General features: G+C 46.9%; 1 long non-coding RNA gene across 1 annotated transcript in view; it reads right to left on the bottom strand.

Annotated features, from left to right (window-relative positions):
• Positions 1-6,027, bottom strand: part of LOC146542298 (uncharacterized) — a 29,998-nt gene extending 23,971 nt beyond the window's left edge. Inside the window, exon 1 of the long non-coding RNA XR_014880657.1 lies at positions 5,936-6,027. This is a non-coding gene — a long non-coding RNA (uncharacterized LOC146542298). The remainder of the gene's footprint in view (positions 1-5,935) is intronic.
• Between the last annotated feature and the right edge of the window lie 5,728 nt (positions 6,028-11,755).

The following is an 11,755-nucleotide window of genomic DNA, read 5'->3' as shown; positions in this document are numbered from 1 at the left end:
AGGTCACTTGGAAACAGGCTTCAAATCAACCACAACTCTGAAAGATAATTGCACAGTTGGTGATGTCATCCTCCCACCATGGTGCATCTGCCTCCCAGGAATTCCCAGCTAGTCCCTGCTTCCTCTGTGGGAAAAGTGTTCTCCAACAGGACTGCTGCTAGCAGTTCACATCTCCCCTCTAAATGCCTGATTGGCACACAGACCCTCTATGCATCACACTCATATGCACTTATCTGTACTTTGTACTTTTCTCTCCATGTTCCAGCCAGCTAGTATACACGCCGCACCAGGGCCTACCCCTGTGTCCTGTGTTTGATGGTATGTGCAGTGCTCATGTAATGGCTGCCAGTGCCATGTTTCTTCTTGCACCTTTGGTACTGGAGAGCTGTAATTAGCAGGCTGAGAGGAATATTAGACCTTGTAATCATTAGCTGCACTCATTGTATTTAGTGATGCATCTCTAAGTTACTTCATAAATCAAACATGAAACTGTTAGAGTTCAAGGAAGAGGTCAGCCATTCAGGCATAACACTGAAGAGAGACAGCAGAGGCTGGTGAGACACAAAAGAGTGAAGTCCTGGTGATGAGAGGAAGATCATACTGCAAGCACAGAGCAGTGCATAAAGCCTCAGAAGGCCCCTCCAGTTCTTGACCAGCCATACTGCTGGTACCTCAGCATGAGACTTCAAGCAGGGCTTTGACTGGCCAAAAATGCTGTATAATGCAGTATGAACGCCTACTGTCGCAACTGCAAGCCTAGACGCAATGGTCACCTTTATTATCACCAGGTTCTGCTCCGTGAGGCACTTCTGGGGAGCAAAAAGAGTAGAGTTCTTTGGTGGGACCAGCTGCGTCTGCTTCTCTGCCCCCAGTTGAAAGGCAATTCTGCAAACCCTCCACTACTATTATATTCAGTGACTCCTCTCATGTTGTCTCTATTACCACAGGCTTGCAAGTTTTCCTTGGGGATGATGGAAAAAGGCTCCTTGAATAGCGTGTTACTGTTACAGACAAATGCCTCATCCAGCACCCGGGCATTAGGGTCCATGTATCTGCCAAAGAAATGAAAAGTGCATGGAAGAGCAGGAGGAGGCACAGGACCTGCCTTTTCCTGCATTGCACTTAAAGTCAAGTCACAGTGCCAGGTCTGCCCTTGGAAGAACCCTCAGGACAGGGTTCAGCCCCTGTGGCCAGTGGAGGGACTAAACCCTGAAGAGATTACTCCTTTAATGTAGTAGCAGGACCATTCCAGACTGTTTGCCTCATATACACATCATTTGCAAAGGGTGAGTTGGCCCCTGGCTACTGCATCTCTTCAGATGGTGGTAAGGTTCACACAAACCTGATAAGGTGATAAGGTCAGTGGATTTGCAAATATATTTCCTCTAGGCATGGATCAAACCATGTAGCAACTCTGCATTTGAAGGTTGACGTAGGTACAAACCCAAGAAAACAGTACCAGGTGGACTCGGGCTCAGCTACCACAGCTGTGAAGGAAGAGAAGTAGAAGCCATTCTCAACAACAGTGCTCTCCCCCATTTCTCCCCACCTACAGCAAGGAGACAGAAATGTTCCTTTAATTCCCTTTGCCTGGACACAGATCTGAGCAGAAAAGGCAGAGTGACTGATCCAGGTGGGGATGTATTATCTCAGATGGCAAAGGGCCATCTGAGATGACAATGAAAAATACTAACAGTACATTTACTTCAGAGGAGAACAGAGTAGAAAAGACAGTTCTGGGGAATAATGTGAGCAGAATGTTTTCTGAAGGGTCATTGCACCTGATCAACAGCCTTCTTCCCAACTCTCTTAAGCTATGTCCCCAGAAAGCTGCACGCCCGGGAGCTTTGTCGCCTCCTCCAGCCACTGGTGCCAGAGTTCACAGGCATGGGTCACACTAGGCTCAGCAGCATCTTCAGGAAAAATAAGAACACAGCTAAGCTTGGTACTCGTGTACACAGGTGCCAGTAGTCCTGGGATGGGATGGACATCAGTTTTCAAATCTGTCACCTATGTTATCTGAAAATGCGGTCAAAACTCATAACAGTTCCTTGGTCAGCATTGTCATCAACTACTCAGTGGAAGTCAGGCCACTCAGGTGGATGTTCTGCTTATTAGGTCAGAAGTCACAAAAAGGCAATTGCCTTTTTCATAGAATTATAGAATCATAGCATGGCTTGGGTTGGGAGGGACCTCAAGGATCATCTCCAGCACCCCCCCACCACATGCAGGGCCAGTGACTTCCATATCTGATACTAGACCAGGCTGCCCAGAGCCCCATCCAACCTGGTCTTGAACAACTCCAAGGAAGGGGCATCCACAGTCTCTCTGGGCAGCCTGTTCCATCACCTCACCACTCTCATAGTAAAGAACTTCCCCTGATATCTAAACTAAATCTTCCCTCCTTCAACTTAAAGCCATTTCCCCTTGTCCTGCTGTTATCTACCCTTTCAAAGAGCTGGCTCCCCTCCTGTTTATAGGCTGCATTTAGGTACTGGAAGGCTGCAATGAGGTCACCCTGCAGCCTTGTCTTCTCCATGCTGAACAAGCCCAGCTCTCTCAGCCTGTCTTCATAGGGGAGGTGCTCCAGCCCCCTGATCATCTTTGCGGCTCTCCTCTGACCCTCTTCAACAGTTCCACGTCTTTCTTGTATTGAGGGCTCCAGACCTGGATGCAGTACTCCAGTGGGGCCTCAAGAGGGCAGAGAGGGACTGTCACCTTCCTGCTGTCCCTGCTGTCCCTGCTGGCCACCCCTCTTCTGACGGAGCCCAGGATACCATTGGCCTTCCAAGCTGCAAGAGCACACTGCTGGCTCATGTTAAGCTTTTTCATTCATCAGGACCCCCAGCTCCTTCTCTGATGGGCTACTCTCAAGAACTGCTCCTTCCAATCTGTATAGAAGCCTGGGATTCCTCTGGCTCAAGTGCAAAACCTTGCACTTTGCTGTGTTGAACCTCATCAGATTCACCCGAGCCCACCTTTCAAGCCTGTTGAGGTCCCTCTGAATGGCATCCCTTCCTTCCACCATGTCAACCACACCACTCAGCTTGGTGTCATCAGCAAACTTGCTGAGCATGCAGTCAATTCTGTCGTCAGTGTCACTGAAAAAGATGTCCCCTGGGAGACGGCTGGCCTCCACCTGGACATAGAACCATGAAGCATTGATCCTCATGGACATAGGACCATTTTCCTAAAGAAAGGACCAAGATTACCGGAACAGGGTGCTCACAGTTGAAAACCAGAGCAGCAAAAATTGCCCAGGAATCTTTTTGGTCAGATTATAAGTCTGATCACTGTTTTCTACTTGCTGGCTTATACCCTCTACTTCATGTGCCTGGGGATCATAGAATTATAGAATCATAGCATGGCTTGGGTTGGGAGGGACCTCAAGGATCATTTCCAACACCCCCCCGCCACATGTCCCTGGGGATCCAGCTGCTATGCACCCAGCTCTCTCCAGGGATTAGAAGAATACTTAATTACATGCTGAAAAGGCACAGGTGACTATACTATCATAGTTTGTGACTTCAGAGCTTTTGGAAAGGAAACCCTCTTTACTTCTGAAGTAGGAAGTACATGAGTTTGAAGAGGTTCCAGTAGGTAGAACAGCTTATGCTGCTCTCATCCAGAAGATGGAGCAAAATGTGAAAGCTATCCAGCTGAAGCTGTTTCATGACTCAGATTAAGAGTGAACTGCTCTACTGTGTACACTGACAAAGCTTTGTGGGTGTGAACAAAGCAGCACCAGTTTTACACTCATTGCCAACACAAACAAGCAGCTCTCTGCCTGAAGCTTAATTCCCCATCCCTTTCTTTTAAGCTAAATGATTTTCTTCCAGTACTCAACATACCCAGCCTGCTAATTCATTGCTCTTTAACCTCTGTGACTTCCCATGGCACCCTTTTTCCAAGACACAATTCAAATAGCAACTTCCATTTCTTTTTTGTCTTAATAGTTGACAAACTCATGTTTAAATTGCTGCTGTTGTGGTTTAACCCAGCAGGTAGCTCAGCATCACAGTCATTCATCCACTCCCCTCTACCTCCCAGTGAGATAGGGGAGAGAATTGGGAAAAAAGGAAGTAGAACACTTGGGTTGAGATTACTATTAGTTATTGATATGTAAAAGGAAGAGTGAGAAATAGCAGTAATGATAATTTTTTTTATATATATACATATATATGTATGTATGTTGCAATTGTCTAATTCAATTGCAACTCTGTTGAGGCAATCCCAGATATGTGTACAGACAGGGAGAAGAGGAGGCTTTGGGGAGACCTCACTGCAGCCTTCCAGTGCTTAAACAGAGCTTATAAACAGGATGGTGACTAATGTTTTCACACTTTGATATTGATAGGACAAGGGGAATTGGATTTAAACTGGAAGAGGGGAGATTTAGATTAGATTTTAGAAAGAAATTCTTTACTCAGAGTGTGGTGAGGCAGTGGCACAGGTGGCCCAGAGAAGCCTCATCCTTGGATGAGTTGAAGGCCACGCTGAATGGAGCACTGGGCAGTTTAATGTGGTAGAAGGTGTGCCTACCACAGCAGGGGGATTAGAACCAGGCAATCTTAAGTTCCCTTCCAACGTAAGCCACTCTATGATTCTATGGTTTTCCTTGGGTAGTTTTGAAGCCTGAGCTGTGGAAGTCAGGGAGAAAAAAAAATCATCAGTCCTTTATGGTGGCCTGAAGAATGACACCACTATGCATGTCTCCCACCACATTAATTTTTCTGGCTAATGGCACACAGCTGCATTAAATCCAGCATCCCTACATTCAGAGCTTTCTACCCTATACTGGAGCAAGCAAAAAGGCTGTTGTTATTGATTAGGTGATAGCTAGTGTCCCTCACCTACAACTGAATCAGTCTGGTAGGCAGCACCAATCAGGCCAGAGCTGTATCCCAGCTCTCAACAGATTACCCGTCTGCAGTCACAAACGTCAGGATTCCTGAGTTTCAACTGAGACATGCTTTGTGGTAGCTTTTTCTATTTCACAATTTGCAGTGTCAGTTGAAAGCTAAAGATGATAGCAATGTTGGGCTGAACAGCTCCGAGGTGTAATTGGGTATGAAATGAAAATTAGTTTTGATGTAAAAGGGTATCTCAGCTGTATGCCCTCCTATATTTAACATGCTCTCTCTCACCCTCTCCCCAGTTCTCTTTCTTGTTGCCTTTCATGGAGCGGCTGAATCAGAGCTCCATCTTCTTTATTGTGCCTGGGTACTGATTGCTTTGATCATGTTGAAACGTAGTATTGCACTAATGATCACCAAGCCCCACCTTTGATGTTGGTTGTGAATGTGCTGCTTTGCCAGAAGAGAGAACTTAAATGCCTTTGTTTTCTGATTATCATCTGTCATGTTTATGAACAACAAGAGCAAGACAGGAAGAAAGCATGAACGCTTAATGCACTGAAAAATGAAGGGATTGCCTGGCCCCCAGCATCCATATGGATTCTGCAGGGGCAAGGCAGAGTGCTCCACTGTGTGCTGGATCATGGGGAAGGGGCTCTGCCCAGTGTAATGCGGTGGAGATGCCCTGTCCCAGCAAGTAGCACCAGCACACTGGTGTGTAAGACCACTGAAAAGGTCAAGTACAGCAATTCCTCTGCAGCACCAACCGGTGTGGAGAGAGCCAGCAGAGCCCCAGCACTGCTTTGCCTGGCCGTGGTCCAGTCCTTTCCAAATTGTCTGTTTTGCAGTAATCTGTCTTGGCATTTAAACCATGCTTGTCCCCATGGTATCCAACTGCTTTACAGTGTAGGAAAGTACACACTGTGGCTAGATCTGCCACCAGTGAAAAACAGCATTGTGACAAGAGCTCTCACTGCTTCCATGCACTTAAATAATCCTGATGGAAAGGGCTCCAGAAGGTGCCACTCACTCCTTGAGCTCTGCCAAACTAATGAAGTATGCATGTATGAATAGCTTACCTGATGAAGCTCTGCTCTTTGGCTACTGCTACGCACTTGATCACGTTTACAGCTGAAGTCTGGCCTGATCCTCCGTTTCTTCCATGGCCTCTGCTTCTGCAGCCTTTGTAAGTTTGTCACGGATGGTCTTGAGGAGAAGCAGTGCCGTGAATGGTGCTCAGTAAGTGAAGAGCTCGCATTCTCCACAGCATCGTCTGAGCCTTTCCTACAGCACTCATCAGCTGAACGGGGCCAATAGCTCAACAAGACATTAAGAAGTTTGTTTTGGAAAGGGACCGACTCCATATTTGAACCAAGACTCTTCTCCACCACCTTGTTGCTACAGATTTACTTAGGTTTCCAGGATCATTTGAGCTGTCACATCCCTGTAAGACAGTTTTTCAAGTTAAGCAAGATTCAGATTTTCTGTATCACTATTCAGCTATTCATTGCCTTGCATGAAGGACTTCTATCACTGAAGCCAATGCAGTCAGGATGCAACAGCCTGTCACCTTTGAGAAAGCACAGCCCTGTCATACCAAAGTGCAGTGAGGCAACAGGAACAACCAAATGAGAGACCTAGTCTGCTTGACAGCTCCATTACATGCTGTAGTAAATCCTTTCAATAATTTTAAATGTGCTTTGCCTCATTTGGTTATGTCATTTTCCTGAGTCCTGTCATATCACACACACCAGCTTTTAAATTTGTCATCTCAGATGACTTCTTTCAACGCCATTTTGAACAAGGACAATACTGGTGCTCACACATGCCTATAAATATTTCATTTTTTGCTAAAGATATCTTTAGAAAGACAGTGGGAACAATATTTTTTTCTTTACCTACTTTAAGGATGGTAGAGTAGCTTCTGTAATATATATGCACGTAGCATCAAATATCAGGAATGGCTTTTGTGCTGTACTTTCCTAGGATGACACATAGCATGAACTTCAGACCAATGCGTACATGCTGCATTTGTGAGAAGCTCACATCAGAGCAGCCCAGACCTTTCAGGTAGAATATTTCCACAAAATAAATGCGCCAGTTATCAAAAAATAAATATTTCCGAAGTAGAAACACTGATTTCAGCCACACTAAATCTCAGAGAATCACAGAATAGTTGTAGCTGGAAGGGACATCTGGAAGTCGTCTGCTCACTCAGGGACACTTAGAGCAAGCTGCCCAGTATCATGTGCAGGTGTGTTGTGAGCGAGGAGACTCTACCACCTCTGTGGGCAACTCATGCCAGTGCTCTGCTATCAATATAATACAGAAGTGCTTTCTGCTGTTCAGATCGAATCTTCTGTGTTCCAGTTTGTGCCCACTCCCTCTTATCGCATCTCTGAGCACCACTGAAAAGAGTCTGGCTCCATCCACTTGGCATCATCTTTTGAGGTATTTTGTATTTTGCACATGTGGTTTTCAATTCTAAGAATAGACAATAACATTATGAAGAAGACTGTGATCTTTGGCTGTCCTGTTCTGTTGACTTAACAGAAACATACTACTTCCATACTGCTGGCATGGAATTAGTAGAAACTCTTCTTGCCAAGCTTTTGTAGAATGACTTTCATTCAAACCTTAGAAATTCCTGAAGCATAAAATTGATGTTACAAGGATTTCAGTCTGCACCTGAGCTTTCCCCGGCTTTCTGAGGAGGACTCTTCCCTTGCTTTGTATTTTACAGGAATGTGACATGGGCTGCTCTGGAAAACTACTTTCAAAAGCTGTGTTCCTCAAAATACACGAGACCCTGGCAGATAAGTGGGCAGGGAGTGCAAGAACCTGCTCAGCAGATCACTGCACATCAGCTATTCATTCCCAGAAGCCCAAAACATCATCAAAGCATCAGCCTGGTCCAAATGGAAATGTTTCCTGCTATTCCCAACTCCTTGAGAGCTGCTTTCCTGTCTTTATTCAGATTTACAAGTAACTGTTTACTTTCGTGCTGATGATACATCAGAGATGTGATCTGCACTCCCCCCACATTGCCCTGGTAAGGCCACATCTTGAGTATTGTGTCCTGTTCTGAGCTGCCCACTTCAAGGCAGACAGGGCACTTCTAGAGAGAGCCCAGCAAAGAGCAACAGCTGGGCTGTTTTCAATAGTGCCTGGCAGCAGGATAAGGGACAATGAGCTCAAACTGAAACACTGGAAGATCTGTCTCCATATGAGAAAAAAAACTTTTTCATCCCGAGTGTGTCTGGAACAGGCTGCACAGAGAGGTGGTGGTGTCTCCATCTCTGGAGATACTCAAAACGCACCTGGATGAGATCCTTGGCAATGTTCTAGGTGACCCCTGAAGTGCAAGGATTGGACTAGATAACTCCAAGCAGTCCCTTCCAAGCTCAACCATTCTGTTATTCTGTGACACAATGAATTTTTGTAACCAGCAACTTTATCCCACAGCGCTATCTATAAATGCAATCTTATCCCTGACAAAAAGTCAGTATCCTAATCACAATACCTTAATGTCAAATCTGATGCTAAAGCCTAAACTCGTAGTCCCTCTGCCTCACCCTCACCCTAATCCTAACCCTTGCCCCAGCCCTAAACAAAGTCAACCCACAAAGTGAGCCTGTGCCATGAATACTGATCAGATACGCTGTGCAGAACACCAAACCCTCTCTTAAAATATGTCTACTCCCTCACCTTGAAAGGCTAATCCTGGAACCCCAATCAGAACATATTGACTTCAAAGCCTTCTATACACATAATCCAATCCCCTCACCATTGTCTTCTCTCCTAGCCCTGCACTAGGCCCCTTGGAGCAGGGAGGGATCCTCAGATCCCAGAGCAGTCACCTTGTGTTAGAAGAGGAACATGAGGTGACACGTTTCCCACCCTAGGCCCTCTAGAGATGAGCCAGGGAGAGCAGTAGTGGGATTAGGGGTGAGGTGAGAGCCTCAGCTGAAGTGCATCTATACTAACAGTGTGGGCAATAAACAAGAAGCACTGGAAGCCATTGTGCAGCAGGCAAGCTATCACCTAGTTGCCATTACAGAAACATGGTGGGACTGCTCCCATGACTGCAGTGCTGCAGTGGCTGACTACAAACTCTTCAGGAAGGATAGGCAAGGAAGGAGGGGTGTTGGTGTGGCTCTCTGTATTAGAGAGTGCTTTGATGTTACTGAGCTTATGGCTGGGGATAATAAGGTTGAATCCCTATAAGTAATAAGGGGAAGTGCTGACAAGGCAGACTTCCTGGTGGGTGTCTGCTGCAGACTGCTGAACCAGAATGAAGAGATAGATGAGGAGTTCTACAAGCAGCTGGCAGAAGCTGTGCGATCGCCAGCCCTTGTCCTCATGGGGGACTTCAACTTCCATGACATATGCTGGGAATACAACGCAGCACAGAAGCAGTCCAGGAGGTTTCTGGAGCATATGGAGGATAACTTTTTAATGCAGCTGGTGAGAGAGCCAATGAGAGGAGCTGCTGCTCAGAAACAGAGAAGGTCTGGTAGGAGATGTGGAGGTTGGAGGCTGTCTTGGACAGAGTGACCACGAAATGGTAGTTTTCGATTGTTGGTGGAGCCAGGAGGGGGAACAGCAAAACTGCTATCTTGAACTTCCAGAGGGCGTACTTTGAATTGTTCAGAAGTCTAGTAGGGGGAATCCCCTGGGTTTCACTCTTAGAGAGTAAAGGGGTCCAAGATGGCTGGTCGCTCTTCAAGAAAGAAGTCTTAAATGAGTAGGAGCTGGCTGTCCCTCTGAGCCGCAGATTGAGCCGGTGGGGAAGAAGACTGGCGTGGATGAATAGGGAGCTATTCTTGAGGCTCTGGAAGAAAAAGAGAATCTACGTCCTGTGGAAGTAGGGATGGGCGACTCAGAAAGAGTACAGAGAAGTTGTTAAGATGTGTAGAGAGAAAATCAGAAAGGCAAAAGCTCAGCTTGAACTTAACCTGGCCGCTGGGGTAAAAAGGAACAAGAAACCCTTTTACAAATACATCAACAGTAAGAGGAGGACTAAGGAGAATCTTCATTCTTTACTGGATGAGGCTGGGAATATGATTACTGAGGATAAGGAAAAGGCAGAGGTTCTGAATGCCTTCTTTATGTCTATCTTTAAAGGTCACACCAGTTATCCTCAGGGTACTCCACTCTCTGACCTGGTAGTCTCGGCTGGGGTGCAGACTAAAACCCCCATGATTCAGGAGGATGCAGTCAGAGACCTACTACTCCAGCTGGACTGCCACAAGTCCATGGGGCCGGATAGGCTACACCCTCGGGTGCTGAGGGAGCTGGCGGAGGTGATTGCCGAGCCCCTCTCGGCCATCTATCAGCGCTCCTGGTTAACTGGAGAGGTCCCAGAGGATTGGAGACTTGCTGATGTGACTCCCATCTTCAAGAAGGGCTGTAAGGAGGATCCAGGGAACTATAGGCCTGTTAGCCTGACCTCAATACCAGGAAAAGTAATGGAGCAAATCATCTCAGGTGAGATTGCACGGCACGTGCGTGGTGTCCACGGTATCAGGCCCAGTCAGCACAGGTTCATGAAGAGCAGGTCATGCTTGACCAACCTCATCTCCTTCTATGACTGGGTGGCCAGTCTGGTAGATGATGGAAGGGTCTACCTAGACTTCAGCAAAGCCTTTGACACGGTCTCTCACAGGCTTCTGCTGGGGAAACTGGCTGCCTGTGGTCTGGACAGGTATACACTTCTTTGGATAAGAAACTGGCTAGAGGGCTGTGCCCAGTGGGTAATGGTTAATGGAGTCCAGCTGGTGACCCGTTACAAGTGGTGTCCCCCAGGGGTCGATACTGAGGCCCATCTTGTTTAATATATTTATTGATGACCTGGATGAGGGCATTGAGTGCACCCTCAGTAAGTTTGTAGATGACACCAAGTTGGGAAGTGGTGTGGATCTGCCTGAGGGTAGCGAAGCCCTACAGAGGGATCTAGATAAGTTGGATCGCTGGGCTGAGATGAATGGGATGAGGTTCAACAAGGCCAAGTGTCAGGTCCTGCACTTTGGCCACAATAACTCCAAACAGCGTTATAGGCTTGGGGATGAGTTGTGAAGAAGAAAGAGACCTGGGGGTGCTGGTTGATGCTTGGCTGAACATGAGCTCATAGTATGCCCAGGTGGCCAAGAGGGCCAACAGCATACTGGTCTGCATTAGAAATAATGTGGCAAGCAGGAGCAGGGAGGTGATCATCCCCCTCTACTCAGCACTGGGGAGGCTGCACCTCGAGTATTGTGTTCAGTTTTGGGCCCCGCACTACAGGAAAGATGTTGAGGCCCTGGAGCATGTCCAGAGAAGGGCAATGAAACTGGTGAGGGGTCTGGAGCACAAGTCTTATGAGGAGCGGCTGAGGGAGCTGGGATTGTTTAGTCTGGAGAAGAGGAGGCTTAGGGGAGACCTCATTGCATCTACAACTTCCTGAAGGGAGGTTGAGGTGAAGAGGGGTTTGGCCTCTTCTCTCAGGCAACGAACAGGACCCGGGGAAATGGCCACAAGTTGTATCAGAGGAGGTTTAGGTTAGACATTAGGAAAAACTTTTTCTCTCAGAGGGTAGTCAGGCACTGAGATGGCCTGCCCAGAGAGGTTGTGGAGTCGCCATCCCTGGAAGTGTTCAAGAGGTGTCTGGATGAAGAGCTGTGAGATATGGTTTAGTAGTTTGTGGTAGCAGTGGTAGTGAGAAGACTGTTGGACTAGATGATCTTATAGGTCTTTTCCAATCTTGTGATTCTATGATTCTATGATAGCCGAGCTGCTCGCCATTATCTATCAGTGCTCTTTGTTGACTGGTGAGTCCCAGAAGACTGGAGTCTTGCCAATGTGACTCCCATCTTCAAGAAGGGTTGTAAGGAGGATTTGGGGAACTACAGGCCTGTTAG

This window comes from Meleagris gallopavo, chromosome Z (assembly GCF_905368555.1).
Source record: "Meleagris gallopavo chromosome Z, MGAL_WU_HG_1.1, whole genome shotgun sequence".
In the NCBI taxonomy this organism is placed as follows: domain Eukaryota; kingdom Metazoa; phylum Chordata; class Aves; order Galliformes; family Phasianidae; genus Meleagris; species Meleagris gallopavo.
Note: the sequence above shows the minus strand (reverse complement) of the source record. Positions and strands in the feature narration are given on the sequence as shown.